Source organism: Lygodium microphyllum, chromosome 23 (genome assembly GCF_053477565.2).
Source record: "Lygodium microphyllum isolate KBCC chromosome 23, Lygodium_microphyllum_v1.1.10, whole genome shotgun sequence".
Lineage (NCBI taxonomy): Eukaryota > Viridiplantae > Streptophyta > Polypodiopsida > Schizaeales > Lygodiaceae > Lygodium > Lygodium microphyllum.
Window position 1 is genome coordinate 105488530 of NC_141157.1, and position 16784 is coordinate 105505313.

Genomic DNA, 16784 nt, shown 5'->3' on the forward strand with positions numbered 1-16784 from the left:
AAGTCACAAGATTGTTTGCTGTAACATGTATTTGAGTTTTGACTGTGGCCTTTAAGACAATCTCATGTCTGGAGTCTTTTTTCTTTAGGCTTTGTAGTTGTCATTACATCAGTTCTTTATTTTGCTATGACCTAACATCATGGAGGTGTTTGCTCATTTATTGGTGCTGCTAGGTGGCATGTTATCAGGTCAGCCAGGTTTTAGATGACTGGTCCAACCAATGTTTATGGTGAGACCTGTTGAAAGTTGCGAAATCTATCTAGGAAAATGAATGAGAGAGAGAGAGAGAGAGAGAGAGAGAGAGAGAGAGAGAGAGAGAGAGAAAGAAAGATCTACTAACGTCTCTAAAAGGCTAGAGTGGCCTATGAGACCATAACCAATACAACTGGTATCATCCTCTCTCACCAGATAAGAAGAGATAAAATTTATGTGTAAGTTTACATGGTATATTGGAATGAGATGTATGGAAACTGAAAAAACTGAAAAAAGACCTAAGTTTAAAAAGATCAAGAGTGTAGGGTATCTCCCCTCAATCTATGGAATCCAGCAAGACTTTGCAAGCTACCTCCGACTGAGACATTGCACCAATCTGCCTCTGTATTGAGCTAGCGTGATGCGAATGTGGTGCATATGGGCACGTCTATGTTGCCGTGTAGGTACTCTAGGGCGTCGTGCTCTGCATAGCGTTGTAGCTCTGCCAACTGTGATGCCTCCTGATGTTGTATCTCGGTAACGCCTATTTGTAGGAGATGTAGTGTCTGGGGTGGTCGCGGCTGGGGGTTCAGGTACGCTGAAGTATTCTGTAAGTGCTCTCTGGAGGGGTGGAGGATGTTGGGGTCGCCTCCTATCCTGTAACAGTAATGCTCTGCATTGTTGGAGCTCCAGCAAGAAAAGGCCCAAACATCTTTGGTCCTCATAGTCCATCACCCATCTTAGTGGTCCAAACCCCTCCTTAAAGAGGCAATGATAGCGGCCTCGGATATCATAGTATACAGTACATCTACAAATGTAGTGCTCCTCCGTCTCTGGCTCCCATCCACAAAGCTGGCACATCCTCTCATTGGCTGCAATATGGCTCCATCGACCTGTCTCAATCATCAGCTGATGCGATGAGGTGCGGATCTGACCAATTGCAACTCGGAGTCCGTGGGACAATTGAGCATCCATGTATCTAGGCCTCACTATGAAACCTTCATGAGAAAGTTGCAAGAAGTGACTTTGGTATTGTGCCGTTTTCGTGCCTAATGGGAAAGGGGGCTTGGACTAAGTCCTTTCTATCTCCACTTTAGTGATGTGTGCCCTGATCACACTGTTCAGCTCTGCACGACTTAGGCTCAAAGTAGGGAAATCGAGGCTGTAATCAAACGGTGGTAGTCTATCTGTACTCATGCCATGCAAATTCAGCCACGTGCTCATGCGTGCATGCCAACACTGTCTATCTCCCTCTGCTGCAAGCTGTCTTGAAGACTCCAGCGCTAGTCTAGGATATCGGACTTTAGGGAGCTGCCATATCCTTTGAAGGAAAGTAATTGCTTGGAATAATGCCTCAACTACCATGGGCGCAGCGCCTAATTCTGCCCGGATGATCTCCTGTGGTATTGAGGCTTTTGCCCTTATCATACGTGCTATCATCATGACTAGTGGTCTTTCCATGTGTTCCCAGCCATCATAATGTTGTGCTTCCGGTCCATCACAGTCCATAAGTGGCATCCATCTAGTATGATAAAGGCTTGGGCCCCAAATGGCTGCCCCATAGAGTAGTGTGGGCTTAACTAAAGTGTCAAAAAGCCACAATTTGGTACGAGGCTCTTGAAACTGTATGTGTGCACATTGCCGCTCTAGAGTACCCAAAGCTGCATATGCCCGTGCAAGCCTAGCCTCTGAAGTCTCCTTCCCCCGTGGTATACATATTGTCTAACCATTTCCATAGGCTGGCCGTCATACATAAAGTAATGCTCTGAGCGTGTCACCCAAGCTGCTGAGGTGTTAAAGACCATGACTTTAGTCTTTCCGAGATTAACCTTGAGACCTTTCTCTTCACAGAACACATGCAATGCATCCAGATGCCGTTGTAATCCCTTTGGTGAATTGGAGATAAGCACCATATCATCAGCATATAACAAAATTGGTATCAGTACCCCAGCCAAGCTGGCTCCCGTACCACCTCATCTCTGCATATAATCACACAGAGAGAGAGAGAGAGAGAGAGAGAGAGAGAGAGAGAGAGAGAGTGCAACCCTAATTGACCTACAGACCTGCGTGATCTGCATATCCACAGGCAGGGACAGGCGCAACTGATTCTGGGTGGCCATTGCTGTTCGAACAGACAAGGGTGAGCCTGCTCCTGTCCTGACAGATCGTGACACACAGAGAGAGAGAGAGAGAGCAGTACCCTGCACAGCAGCTCAGGAATTCTGCCATGTGCACCACCTGTGCACACCTGCTGTCCCTGCACACATCGGCCGCCCCTGCACATGCACCTGTTACCCTGCATGTGGTTTTAACAAGAGACACACACAGAGAATTCGACAGTGAGAGAGAATGCTGCCACTGAGTCCAGCAGCGTGCAGGGAAAAGGCTGTCAGATTTTGTCGTCCTGTGTGTAGCATGTGGGATGTCTTCCGCACCACTAGAGCTCGTCCTGGAGGCCCTCTGAGCGCAGCGAACAGAGGGAGAGACTGTGAAAGAGAGACCACAAGAGGGTGCCTGTAGAGAAACATAGAGGAAAATACAGAGAGAGTGATGGAGACCTCCTGTGGCATTGACATGGATTTTCTGGATTAGCACTTGGTTGGGGTAGAAGGTCAAGATGATTTGGATTTGGATGAGGAGTCCCGGGCTGAGGACATCCCTGAAGATGTTGAAGGCAATGAAGCGGGCAAACGTCGCAAGATAGTGAAGGAATCTACAGATATGACTGATTTGGAACCCCTGCAATAGGGGGTTTGCCCTCCTTTGCAGGAGCAAGGGGACAAGTACCAAGGTGACATGTTTCAGCAGGCTGTGTGTATCCCTTCCTTATAGACTGATTAGACTCTTTAGTATATGCTTGCTAGCACAAATAATCTCATGCATGATTACGCGCATGCAAATGACAAGAAAGCAAGCTTTTTACTGGATGGTGATCCTGTGGTGGCTGTTCCGGGGACAGAAATTGTATTACAGCAGATTGCTGCCTTCCATGAGAGGGCAGCCATCTTTTATTTTACAGGAAGAATTCCTTTGATTCTGTGTATTAGAGCATGGTTGCAGTCCATACTACCGAGTGATGATGTGAGTGAGATTGATGCTTTAGGGCAAGTTCAAGTTCCTCTTGTAGAGGAGATTTATGATGGCCCTAAAGGGTTTTTTGAGATTCTATTTCGCTCTTTTGATGCTTGGGCATGCAGAATGTAGCGTATCCCTCTGTTTCTGTATGGTCAATCGGTTCATGGTGTCCCATGGAGGCCCATGGAGGAGTTTCAAGATACTCTTATGCAAGCATGCTCGATCTGGGTAGAAGTGGTTAATTTCCCTTCTTACCTTTGGTGGCTTCTTCCTCTTGTATTGAGATCTTTGGGTCAAGTCTTGGTGGAGCCTTGTTTGGCCTCCTGAAACAGGAACAAAGCTTGCATGCTTTGGGATATCGGCAAACCTTGCCCCAATAAACTTCGTTTTTGAGGCACTAGGAATGCATACATTGGTTTTCGAGCGTAAATGGGGAACTTTTGCAGCGCACTGTTTCAAATGTGGGGCCAATTGGGTCATTTCCTATTTGAATGTGATCATGCTCTGGAGGTCTTGCAGCGTGGTTTGGATGTTGAGGTGGATATGTGGGAGTATGGACCCCAAGTTGTGCCGCAATGTTCTATTTCTCCCCCCGTCCCTCTGGTCCGCACGATGTTGTGATGCTGCGCGTCCACCATTGCAAAGCCACTTTGGAGTGTTTTGATGATAGTCATGTGTGAGGAGGAGAACTTGGGGTCCTGAGATTGGGCTTACTGCTGATCTGTTGTCAATGCCATCAGTGCCTGCAAGACTATGTGTGACAAGTTTCAACAAAGCTATAGACTATCCTTGGCTTCTTAGAAACTTGTGGTAGATAACATTGATTGACATAATTAGTAGTGGTTACACTTGAAACCAGCCACATCTATACCTTCAATATTTGTGCATTCCAAGTTGGCATCTCTATTTTCAAGAGAGGAACACTGGCAACATAGGTGTCCACCAGTTCCTTTTGTACAAAGAAAAAGTTCATGTTAACTAGCATGCAATACTGGCCCTGTAGCTCTATGGCATACCCTGTTGTTTGTCTATGGTGCTTTTGATACTAAAAGGGAGGTTGCTTCAGCAACTTACGAGGGTCTACAAGAATTGCTGTGGCTCTGCACATCAAAGGGGATTTAAAGCCTTTGTAGTATCATTGGCAAACACTATACAAAGGATCGTTATGACCAGCTTCCTGGGGGTATCCCTTAGGCCTGGTTTATTTCTCTCTCTCGTGTTTCACAAATTTCCAAAAAGGTTCCTATTCAGAGGTACCAAAGTTTTAAGTCAAAAGTTTGACTCAGCAGCTGTTTAATCTGAAGGAGCATGGAAATCTGCTTTTAATATTGGGCCTTCTGATTGGCTGCACGCAAGGCATTCAGCATGGCTAATTTTTTGGACTTTGTGCCTGCTTTTCCCTTTGTTAGCCCAATATTTGGATATTTTGGGAGCGCTATTCATGGGAGGCCCTGCTTTTTGAAGAGGGAGCCAACGTGTTTGTTTTGGGGGGGGGGGGGGGCGGGGAGGATGAATCTTGTAGGCAGGCAGGATAGTTCAGATCCAACTTACGTGCTTTTATGGCCGTGATGATGCATGCAATGAGCCTGAGCGAGACAGCAGCTAACGCTTGAAGAAATTGTGAGCCTTGCAGACAAGGTGATTGATTACCTATAATGAAGGCAGCTGATATAGATCAAGATGCAGCAAACTGTCAACAAAAATGACATCATAAGTGCAAGACAAAACTGCATTACTCTCTAGAGCTGACGCAGAGATAAGGAGGCATCAAAGAGACTGACTTCAACTGCGCTGAGTGCAATTCAACTTGATTTATGATAGCTACAACAACCGCTTGAGGCAAACGATGCGTGGTCAGAGGACATGAACAGTAGAGATGAAGGAGAGAAGTCTGGCTCGGACTAGTGTTGTTGGAACATGGGAATGTGTGAAGAACTCGCAAACTTGGGAAGGATGTAGAAGATGGCGAACTTTGGACAACAACACAAAAGGAAAGAAGTTGCTGAAGGGGTGCATCCATGAGCTCCGTTTCATCACCATCTTCTCTTCGTGTCATATTAAATATTTGCAGGACTGTCTTCTGCCAATGCCAGAACTTCTGCCGACTCCCTAGTATTAAATATTTGTAGGATTCTCTTCCGTCGATGCCAGAACTTCTGCCGACTCCCTTCATAACGCACGAGAGGTCTCTCTGACTCCACCCAACCACTCCTAGGAAGTTGCTGGAGAGATCGACGTCGTGACTCCCTTGCCAGCCATCAACTTCTGGTGAGTTATACTATATTTATGACTCACTTACTTCCTAAGCTCCCCTTAACCCCGTACGGGCGCCCAAGGCCCTCGGACGGTCATCTCTTGCGCTTGTTTCCCAATAAGTTACATTTATTGATGTAACATTTCCTCCCCCTTAAGAATTGGTTTCGTCCTCGAAAACTATACTTGGAAGGTCCAATTGTAAATTGGGAAACCTTTTTCTTAAAGTGCTCACTCGCTCCCATGTTGAGCTCTCTTCTAAACAATCCGTCCATTTTACCAGACATTCTTGATAAATAGTATGCCTTGTTCGTCTGTTACGAACATTTAAAATTCTTTCTGGTTCATGTGGAATAGATTGGTCATCGAATAACTCCTCAATGTTATCATTTAAGACTAGATTATCCATATCACCCAGCTTCTTTCTTAGCTTACTTACATGGAAAACTAGATGTGTTTTACTACCAGCAGGTAGTTGGAGCTTGTAAGCCTGTATCCCCACCCTCTTAAGTATTGTGAAAGGACCACAATACCTGGGTGAAAGCTTTGGACATCGTCCCATTTTCATGGTTTTAGTTTGTTCAGGCACCTTAAAATAGACCAATTCCCCTTTGTCAAAGGAGATGTCTCTTTGGTGAGGATCTACATAAGCTCTAGCTCGGTCTTGAGCTTTCTTAATATTTTCTTCAGCAAATTTTAACATACTATTTATATCCTCTGAAAAATCCTTAGCTGCCTGAACCTCTTCCTTATGCAATCCTATTGCATGAGGAGCTCTGGGCTAAAACCCATACATTAGCATAAATGGACTATATCCAGTGGAAGAGTATTTGGCACTATTATATGCAAACTCTGCTATCGGTAAATACTCTTCCCAATTAGTTTGCCTTTTGCTTACATATGCTCTCAACATATCTTCAAGGATTTGGTTAACCATTTTAGTTTGCCCATCAGTTTGCGGATGCTTCACCGTACTCATGCTAAGTTTAGTATCTAACTTCCTAAATACGACATGACAAAATTGACTATTAAATTTTCTATCCCGATCAGAAACTATATTTGCCGGAAGGCCATACAATCGGTATATGTTCTCTATGAATAGTCTAGCTAATTTTGGTGTTTTAACATTAGTTGAAGTTGGAATAAACCTAGCCATTTTGGTTAACCTATCCACGATTGCCCACACAGAGTCGTGTCCCCTCTGTGTTTTGGGTAACTCGACAATAAAGTCCATGGAGATACTCTTCCATTTTCCCGAAGGAATCTCTAATGGGTAGAGAAGTCCTCCCATTTTTAATCTTTCAGCTTTTTTAACTTGGCATTTATTACATTTGACCACATAGTCAAGGATGTCCTTATTTATTCTAGGCCAATAGAACTGCCTTTTAATAAGACTATAAGTCTTATTAACTCCTGGATGTCCCGCACTAGGGGTATCATGACACTCAAAGAGTATTTGGTGCCTTATTTCTTTATCTTTTGGGACACATATCCTACCGTTGTAGAGTAAATAACCATTATCAATGGTAAAATTCTTCCACTTGAATCCCATTTGAGCAACCCCTGATGCTCCATTTCCTTGTTGAACATCCTCAGATATTTCTTTCTCAGTGGAGGCCCTTCCCTTTGGATCCCCATTTCCTATTGCTTCCCATATGTTGGAATATGCCGGATCAACCTGACATTTCCCTTTTAAGGATTCAAGCAAATCGGAAGTGAATTGAGTAAAACTCAATTTATTTATGATGGGCATTCTATTGAGTGCATCAACCACTATATTGTACTTTCCTTTTCTATACCTTATCTCATAGTCGAACTCTTGGAGAAGTTCGGTCCATCTGGCTTTACGCCCTTGTAGATCCGGTTGGTCATTAAGTCACTTAATGCTTTCATGATCTGACAAGATCAAAAGTTTGACACCATACAAATAGTGCCTTCATTTCTTCATTGCATGTACTATTGCATACAACTCCCTCTCATAAACGGAATAATTCTGTTTTGCACGGCCTAATTTCTTGCTTTCAAAAGCAACGGGTCGACCTTCTTGTAATAATTCCGCACCTACTGCCCTATCACTGGCATCAACTTCAACCACAAATGGTTTATTGGGATCCACAATTGATAATACTGGAGCTGTAGCTATAGCTACCTTAAGTTTTTGAAAACTTTCATTTTGGTTTGTTCCCCAATTAAAGCTCTTCCCTTTTTCTTTAAGTTGGTCCGTCATTGGAACAGCTATCTTGGCATAATATTGAATGAATCTACGATAAAATCCAGATAAACCTAGGAAGATCTGCAGCTCTTCCAGGTTCCTTGGAGATGGCCATTCAATAATTGCCCTTACTTTTTCTGAATCCATATTGATTCCCTCTTTCGAGATAATATGCCCCAAATATTTGACCTCTTGTGCGAAGAATTCACATTTAGTTTTCTTCTCATAAAGGGAATGGGTTCTTAACAATTGGAATACTAACTGTGAGTGTTCCAAATGTTCTTCTCTTGATTTACTAAAGATCAAGATATCATCCAAGAAGACTACTACAAAGCGTCCTAGATAGGGCCGTAACAAACTATTCATCAGCTTCATAAAAGTAGCTGGTGTATTAGTGAGACCAAAAGGCATCACCAAAAAATCGTAACGCCCGTATCTAGTACGAAATGCCGTCTTAGGAACATATTGGGCCTTAATTCTTACTTGGTGATAGCTTGATCTTAAGTCAATCTTTGTGAAGAATTTTGCCCCTTGTAATTGATAAAAAAGATCTTCCATTTTGGGCATAGGAAATTTGTTCTTCATCGTTATTTTATTAAGTGCTCTATAATCAACACAAAGTCTCATAGAACCATCTTTTTTCTTCACTGAAGCCCAAGGTGAATTGCTGGGTTGTATAAAACCCTTATCAAGGTAATCCTTAATTTGTCTTTGGACTCCTTGGTGCTGTGTTTCACTTAGCCTGTAAGGTGGTTTAGAAACAGGGTGTGTATCCCTATCTATGTCAATTGGATGATTTACATCACCCCTATCTGGTGGAAGGCCACTAGGTAAGTCAGAAGGAAACACATCTTTAAATTCATCCAACAAACCACTTAATTCATTATTTACATTCAACTCACAAACATAAGAAAATTGTTGCTTTATATTACAAGAAGTAAAAGTGTCCTGTACAGGAAGGGATCATAACATATATACCTCACAAGCTTCCTTCTTTATTAGCTTCTGAACTTCAAAGGAACATATCGAAGGGTTATTAGATACTTCATGTTCACCTTGAATCACAAAAGTCTTACCATCCCTTTCAAATTCCAGTGTATTATGATGATAACTACACTTTAAGGATGGTTCCAATCCCCATAGCCACTCCCTTCCTAAAGCGATATCGGCTCTTTCCATATTCATAATCTGGAAATCAAGCTTATCTTTATATCCTTGGATCTTGATTTCGAAATTGGATACCATTGTATCCCATATTTAATTATCCTGACCTTGCATCATACGAACAACATATTGATGCTCACTCTTTTGTTGGGGAAGTTTCAACTTTTTGACAAGTGCATAACTTATGAAATTGTGGGTGGCAGAGTCATCAATCATGACTCTAACCCTCTTTCCACCTATCGATCCATGCACTCTAACTAAATCATGTGGCCAGAAGGTAGGTTGCCACATAGAAGTTGACATACAACGCCTGTGTTGTACATCCTTGTGTAAGATCTCCAAAGATTTATACCTTTCATACCCCTTTAATTCCAGGGTCTGCACTACATGGATTTGTTTCTCTTTTCCCTTGCCCTTGTCCTTATCCTTTCCTTTATCTTCTCTCTTTTTCCTTTGAGGGCATTTCCAAGCAGCATGGTTAGGAGATAGGCAATTGAAACACAGCCTTTCTTTTTTAGCCTTATCAAAGTCATCTTGACTTAGCTTGGTCGTACATATTGCTTCTTTTCAAAGGGTTGTTTCTTACCCTTAAGGAATGACATTTTCCTTTTGGATTTACCTACAAATTTTGAGGCCTCAAATTCCTTAGTCTTGGGCTCCGTGTCGGTGAGACTAGTGAGTGCACCTGGACGTGTATTATCTTCATTGATTAATGCAAATTTAATTGCCTCTTCAAGCACCTTAGGTGAACTTCTTTTCACTTCCTTTTTATAGGCCTTATCTAGTCCCCTTATGAATCCTCGTCTTTTGAAATTCATCTATTCCTTCCAATTTGAGGATTATCTCACGATACTCCTCGAGATATGTCAGCAAAGGTCTTCCCTTTTGTCTGACAAAATCCCAATCTTCCCAATTTCTTTCCATTTCATTTTCAGGAAGAAATTCTTTCAAAAAGACTGATTCAAATTGAGCCCAAGTTTCAGGTATTTTATTTGCCTCCTTTAAAGCTCTCCACCATTTATATGCTTTTGGCTCCAAGGTTAAACTGGCTTCTAGCGTTTGGAGATGTGGTGGAGTATTCTTTAATTTGTGTAAATCCTCCCATTTTTGGAGGAAATTAAAGATAGTGTCTTTGTTTCTATTTTTTTCCTTTCCATGAAACTGAGGGGGTTTCATATCTTTTAACACTGGGTTATCCCTCAGCTTTTGGTGGGGTTCCCTTGAGTCTTGCATAGTCACATCTACATCTTTTGATGAAGATGGAATATTTGAGGTCTCTATCTTACTTTTATCCCTTTCTAGTAATAAGGCTAATTGGAATTTTATTTCGGTGAGTGTTTGAGTTAGCAACTCCATTTAAACCCCCTGTGCTTGCACACGAGCAGTTAAATCATCAAATTGTTCTCGTGTAGCAAAAAATTCTTCCCAGTGTTAGAGCCTTCCGTTGCCCCTCTCTCTCTTCTCTCCCATCTATACACTGGAATTGGAAAGAAAATATGAGAAAATTGCAGACAAAGGTGGGGTACTTCCCTGATTACAAAGGTAGGACAGATGTCGACGGCCCCTATAGCTCAGTGGTAGAGACAACGTGAGGAACAATGTGGCTTTCCTCAGATCTGCACTGGTTGTGTGCAGGTCGCGTGGGAACAAGGCCTGTTGGCAGGAACACTGGATTAGCGTGTGATTGAACGCGGCCCTGAAAATTATGAAAAATCTAGGCGTGTCGTGGCCGGAGTTATGATTAGCGTGGCCCATGTTGGAGTAGGACGTGGTTGAAACGACTAAAGGGGGGATGTGGCCCGACTTGAAACCAGTGCGGTATCAAAGGTAAGATTGGCGTGGCCCGACTACAGTTGCTAGCACAATAAGTGGCGATTGGCGTGGCCCGACTACAGTCGCCAGTGCGGGACGTGATCGGAGTGGCTCTGATACTAGTATTAAATATCTGCAGGACTATCTTCCGCCAATGCCAGAACTTCTGTCGACTCCCTTCATAACGCACGAGAGGTCTCTCTGACTCTCCACCCAACCATGCCTAGGAAGTTGCTGGAGAGAACGATGTCGTGAGTCCCCTGCTAGCCGTCAACTTTTGGTGAGTTATACTATATTTATGACTCACTTGCTTCCTAAGCTCCCCTTAAACCCGTACGGGCGCCCAAGGCCCCTGGACAGTCATCTCTCGCGCTTGTTTCCCAATAAGTTACATTTATTGATGTAACATGTCATGTGTGTGTTTGCGGCTATTCTGATTGATGGCTTGCACCGATTCCTCAAATGATTTGCATCCATGTCGTTGCTAGGAACTTCGACGTAAATCAGGAAGGCTTGAATCGGAGAAAAACGGCCTCTTAGAGTTACTTGGAAGGAAGCCAAGCTATTGTAAAGAGTGGAAAAAGACAACACGGAGCAGCAAAATAGGATATAGCAAAAGAGCGTAATGTTATGCGCATTGAAGTCAAAGAGTTGGAGCGAGCATCATGGAGTGGGAGCACGGCTTTGAGATGTGTTAAGAATTTGTTTCGAGCATCGAGTAGCTGGACGAATTCGAGTTTGTGTAAACAACTTTTGTGAATCAATAAATCAAATTGTTTTGAGTTCTTTGAGTGTTTGCTTTCTTTCGTGCTTGTCATCTCGAGTAAATAGAGGCTCGGAGCCTTTTGGCAATTGAACCACAAGACGAGAATTCTTGATCTGTCTCACAACGAAAATGCTAATTCAGATTCACTTTGGGCTGTTAGGCTTGATGCTAAGTCCTGCTCTGCGTGTCAGAATTAGGTGCCTAAGGATGCTCCTTGGGTTTCTAAGGGCAAACGCCATGCTCGACAGGAAGCTCGTTCAACTCTTGTGCATTCGGCCTATGATAATATCGCACAAACTTTTCAATGTAGGGGTAGTGGATTCTACTTAAAACCTCGACCACAACCTTCTTGGGTACTTGTAGTTGGAGTGGTTGGTAAAGGTGCTACAAATTCTACTTTGAGGTTTGATGCTTGTGGTAGGTTGTTGTCCTCCTGAGATGCATACTGTGCTCAACAACATCATCCCCCCCGGTGCATTGATTGCTAGATTGTAGAAGGTAGATATTGTGGATGTGATTTGTAGTGAAATGTAGAGATTTTGCTAGATTGTAGAAGGTAGATCTTGTGGATGTGATTTGTAGTGAAATGTAGAGATTTTAGGGTGCTAAATTAGTGGATGCAAAAGAAAAAGTGGTGATCTAGTAGATCTTCCCCTCTTTGTTCATCATCAAACTTGCCTTATGGAATGTCAAAGGGGTTTTGTCGGCCAGCAAACAGTATAGGTTGTGGAGAACGGTTTTTGTCATTAATTGGGATGTTTTTTGTGTGGTGGAGCATAAGGAGCACTTGTTGGCCAGTTCCACCTATGTTTACAACATGCTCGGGATAGTAGAAAGAAGTGGCAATATAGATTTCTTCAATTGTGGAGCTCCAAGATTCTATATATGGGGGAAGTTTTTGTGCGGAGGACAAAGGTTGCTTATTGGTGGTCTTCCCACTAGGGATGTCCTATGTGTGAAGATATGCTAGGGTTTGCATCAAGGAAACACAACATGTATGACCAAGATTGAAATACAAAGACTAAGACATAGACAAGCAAAACTCAAAAACTTGGAGATGAGGCGACAATAGCAGAAGAAACTTCCCCTAGCATATGTTGGAGACAAGCAAAACTTGGAGATGAGGCGACAACTTCCCCTAGCATATGTTGGAGACAAGCAAAACTCAAAAACCCTGAATGTAAAATGCAAAAACTCAAAACTCAATACAGAGACAAACACAGAGAGAAGAAACTTTGAAGTGAGTGAATGCTGTAAACGAATGTAAGAGTATACAGAATGCCCAAGGGCAAAGCAATGCAGTGTTGGAGAGTGACGTCCACTGAAGACGGATCCCAAGTGCTATGACCACCAGTCGGAGTATTGAAGCGGGAAATACCAAATGTTGATCACTAGTGTGTCAGGGAATTGAGCCGACAACAAGAGAGGTGTTTGTTGATATAGATGGCTTGTTGGATAGTAAAAACGCAAGTACTACAGCAGTGGCCTGGTGGGAGAGATGGTAGCAGCTTGTCACTTGGCACCAGATGTTGAAAGGCTGATCAAGTGCTATGATAACGTAGCACATGGAGACCTCCAAACAGCAAGGCAATGGCTGAAAATAGGCCGCTTAGGGCAGGATAGTGATGGGCTGCAATCGGTGATGGCTGGACAATAGATGGTATTTGGCTGATGGCTGAAATCTAAATAGTAGAGTGAGAAACTTGCACAAAAGGATGAGGTTGAATGGTGGGCAGCCTATCTATTTATAGATGTTGAAGGGTGTCAAAAATTAGGGTTTTGGGAAACCACTGAAACACTCTTGAATGGTGCACCAAAATTGTGTTCTTCATTCCTAGGTAGTCTTGTCTTTATTCTTTTCGTCACATATGCCCATACTTTTGGTGCCTAGAAGCTATAGCCACATTTGGTCAACCTTGTAGAAGTAGCGTCAATGGTATAATCCATTGCTTGCTTTTCAACTTGCTTCCCTTGGCAAGATTGGATGTTTGTGAAACTTGATGACTTTCGGATAAGGTTGACTAATCAAATCTAACATAAGATGGTAGAGGATAAGAGATGGGTCACTGAGAAAGCCAATAAAGTTTGGTATGCTTGGGATAGTGGAGTGAAGTGGTGGCACAACTTTCTTCTATCGTGGAGGTCCAAGATTCCATATTAGGGGAAAGTTTTTATATGGAGTCTGCTTATGGGGGTCTTCCCACTGGGAATGTGCTACATGTCCATAAGATCTCGTGTGGTAGATGTATCTTTGTACTACATGTGATGAGACACTGATTTATCTCTTCATCTCCTACCCTCTAGCGAGATAGATTTGGAGCTTCGTTTTTGTGTGTGGACCTTGGTGACTCGACAGTAGAGGCCCATCCATTCTTGGGTCTTGGGCAAGATGCCTTCTTTTTCCACTTTGCAATTAGTTCATCCTTCCCTCTTCCATTTTCTCAAATGGACAACTCTCTAGCACATTTGGTGCACCCGTCATGCTTCATTTTTGATTGGGCCTCGGATATCTGTGGTCATGTGGTCCATGTTCAAGGATTACTACTATGGCAGATCTCTTCCATGGTTTCTACGGATGTGGTCCTTGGAGCCCCTGTGAGAGTGCGCAACGGAAGAAGAACACGAACACAGAGGAGGAGAGAGAGACAGCAGAAAATGAAGGAAGAAAATCTGCACTGACTGTAATGAATGCTGAATACAAAACTGTGGACTGATCAGCCCCTGCACGCAGCCCGAAGCGTCAGTGAGGGCACCAGATCAGGCTGATGATGACGGCAGCACCGAAGACGGAGGAAGATGACGGAGTCGGAGTGTGCACCTGCCAAAGAAGGAGGGAAGATGATAATACAACTGACTGCCAAGTGGGAAATGGCTATAAATAGCCAAAAAACCCAAAAACTGGCCGACCTGAAATTTGAGGCCATAAATATGTCCGACCAGCATTTAATGCTGATCCGACCAGCATTTAATGCTGGTAAAAATGCCAGGAATGCTCAGAAAAATCCCGGAAAGGGTGGACAATGTCCGGCAGGTGAGGCAAGCTGAAGAATGCAGAAACTGCCCCGGGAAATGCACATAAAATCCCTACTGGAGGTGAAAATGCACTGAAATGCAATAAATTGAGTGCTCTAGAATGAGCTACCTCCTCCGTCAAAACAAGTGATAGACAAGTCAGAGCTCCTAAAGTCCTCGTTTGACTCAGACTGAGGCTCACAGGCAGGAGATGACAAGGCATGACAAACATGACTGCTAACACCCGCTCTCAGATCCTGGATGTGGCGGAAGGCCAAGGAAGAAACGGATCTTGGGGTGGCAAGAGGAATGCCAAGGTCGATGAAGTCCGTCGATGTAGACTGCTGCTGAAGGAGCTCCTCGCGATCCTGGGAATCCCCCTCTAAATTACTAGGGGCCAGGGAATCCACAGCCGCATCACCGAGATCGTCCCCCTCTAAAAGGGATGGGGGGTACGAGGGAACCACCGGAGGAGAAGGTGGGGGATGGGAAGAAACCTGTGGAATAGAAGGTGCACAAGCGGGAACGGGTGTAGCAATAGACTGCCTCGGAGGACCGTGCATCAAAGAAGGGGAATGGAGCTTGTAAAGCCCGCTCTCCTGCCAACCTGTAGATAAGACAGCTCCTGTAAGAGAATCCTCAATAACAACGGTATGCTCGGTGAAGATCACTCGTGTGCCAAGCCTCGTAAGGCCATAAACTGAGAGGAGAGGAAGGCCCAAATCCGGAACATGTAGGGCTTGTGAAAAGGAGCTCGAAGGTCGGTCGGTAAACAAAGGCAATGTGCCAACACCACTAATAGGCACCGATAAAATGTCACCAACAGTGACTAAACCCTCTGATGGACGGAGATCCTGTAACAAATAACCTCGGGGAGTCATATGACTCGAAGCACCACTGTCCACTAACCAAGGCTGCGCAGAAGACACTGCAGCCACGGAAGAAGGATCCTCCTCCAAAGCATGGATATGAAGGAACACTGACTCATGGGTAACAGCGGGTGTAGAGGTAGAAGAAGGCTCCGATGTAGATCCACCCTTCGCTCCCGGACGAAGGTGAGGGTACTTCTTCCAGCATTTCTCCTCGGGATGTGTCCCTTTCCCACAGTGTGGGCACTTCGGGCTCTCTGAATCTGAGTCAGAGCCTGAAGAACTGTCCTTTTTCTTAGCCGTTGACTTCGTCTTCTTCTTCTTCTGTCCTCCCGAACCTGCAACAAAGGCTCTAGTGGAGTCGGATCCACTAGCACTGACCTCTCTGAGTCGCTCGTCATGCTCCAAGACAAGCGGGGATAGCTCCTCCCATAGAAGCTTCTCACGGGTCCTCGATGTAAGTAGGCTGGTGTAGAAGACATCAAACTGAGGCGATGGCAGCTGAGTCAAAAGAATCATAGCCATGTCTTGAGAAGATATCGTCCGACCGAGGGATGCAAGCTCATCCCTCATATCCTGTAATCTGTTGATGTGGTCCTTCATGGAAGGACTATCATCAATAGCGAGCATCCGCAACTTCTTTTCGAGAGATATCCGGTGGGCAAACGTCTTTTGTTGATAGAGAGACGCGAGCTTTCTCCACACGTCTGCTGCAGTCTTCAACCTGTGAACATGAACAAGGACAGAATCCTGCAAACTCAGAAAGAGGAAAGATCTAGCTCTAGAATTAAGCCGATCCCATAAGGCTGCACGATCCATAGATGTCCCATCTGCGGGATCCACCTGAGGCCGGGGAATAGGAACAGAAACAAGCTCCCAAAGATCGAAGGAGTCCAAGATACACTCCACCTTGCAGGACCATAGAGAAAAGTTGGAGCCATCCAACCGGTCCTCTTTGGGCAGCTGAGGAAGTACGGGTACGTGTACAGGGGGTACCAAAGGCTGCGTCTTCGGCCCACTGGAAGGGGATCGCCGAGATACATGAATAGAAGGGGGACGGGAAAGAGGAATAGACTCCGGACGACGGTCCTCGTGATAGAAATCGCTTTATTAGATCCAATGCTTTTAAACAGGCTTGGGTCAGCTCACAGTGGCTCCTTTCGAAAAGGGGACGCACTGGTATATTCATACCACCTTCTCACCTCTACACAATCTTGATTGTATTAGGACTCTAGAGTTACATCACTGGTTACATTGCACGGATTACACCATTGATGTCATTTTGTTCAAAGTGTTAGCATGCTAATGGATTAAGGTTCATTGATACTTGATCGTAGGGTCCCAAATGATAATGTGCTTCACATGTATCCTATCTACCTTTGCATTCTCAACACCCCCCTTGAGCGTAGGTTGAGCTGATGAATTAGAT

At 44.1% G+C, this 16784-nt stretch overlaps 1 protein-coding gene across 4 annotated transcripts in view; it reads left to right on the forward strand.

Moving 5' to 3' along the window:
- The window catches only part of LOC148016582 (uncharacterized), an 89790-nt gene that overhangs the window by 11824 nt on the left and 61182 nt on the right, over window positions 1–16784 (forward strand). The gene's annotated exons all lie outside the window — the stretch shown is intronic.